Source organism: Octodon degus, unplaced genomic scaffold (assembly GCF_000260255.1).
Source record: "Octodon degus isolate 3935 unplaced genomic scaffold, OctDeg1.0 scaffold00041, whole genome shotgun sequence".
NCBI classification, from domain to species: Eukaryota; Metazoa; Chordata; class Mammalia; order Rodentia; family Octodontidae; genus Octodon; species Octodon degus.
In genome coordinates this window covers 13783966-13784970 of record NW_004524617.1, presented here as the reverse complement: position 1 = coordinate 13784970, position 1005 = coordinate 13783966, and positions in this window count along the sequence as shown.

Below are 1005 nucleotides of genomic sequence, written 5' to 3'. Positions count from 1 at the left end.
TTCTCTTAATGAATAGAGGGATTTGTTCTAATGGTGTTTGTAAATAGAATATCATGTCCACATCTTGTATAGCAATTAACCACTAGGAAGAATGTGTGCAATGTGTGAATTATTTAAACTGTTCTACCAGTTTCATTTGAAACTGTCTCATTGCTATTTGTTTTTCAATAAAATTATGGGAAAAAAATAGTCCTGACTTCAAGTTGTCACAGAGGGATGCAGATTAGGACCAGCAGGGGGGAAAGGCTGGGGGTTCTAGTGTTGTCTGTTCTGCGGATGCAGACACTGGCCCTTCCACAGCACCCCATAGGAGGCGAGCTAGAGATTCTGCACATGCCTCTGGCATATAGGATCCTCTGAAAGGGGCTGCCTGCCCAAGTTCAGATGCCCAGCAGGATCCAGGTCAGCCCTGTGAGCCGGTGCAGCTAGGCAGGGGCTTGGGTGCTAGAAGCACAGAGTTTCCAAGGGCCATCCCTGACCATTTCACTCACACAAGCGTTAATTTATGAAAACATTCCCATTTTGTTTGGGTCCTGAGAGGCTGAGGGAGGAGGATCACTTGTCTGAGGCCATCAGAAGCTATATAATGAGTTTAAGTCCAACCTGAACTACACAATGAGACTCTGTCTCAAAAAATGTTTATTTTGAGCCATATTCTGAATTAGAAATCATTTTATAGAACTGAAGGGGGTTTCCCCCCTGGAATTAGAAAATTTAAAGCCAGGTATGGTGCTGCATGCTAATATTTCCAGCTACTCAGGAGGCATGAAGACTGCCTGACCCTAAGAGATCAACACCAGCCTTGGAAATATAGGGAGATCTTATCTCAAAAAATGAAACAAAATTAAATGTATTATTCCAGTAAATAATATCCAGTGGTATGATTAAGCTATTAAGCCCCTAAGAGATATTTAAGGGACAATGGCATACTTTATTATTTAAATTGATATTAACCCTAATTGAACAACCCTATTAATTAAAACAGGGCAGATCAGATCTCAACTG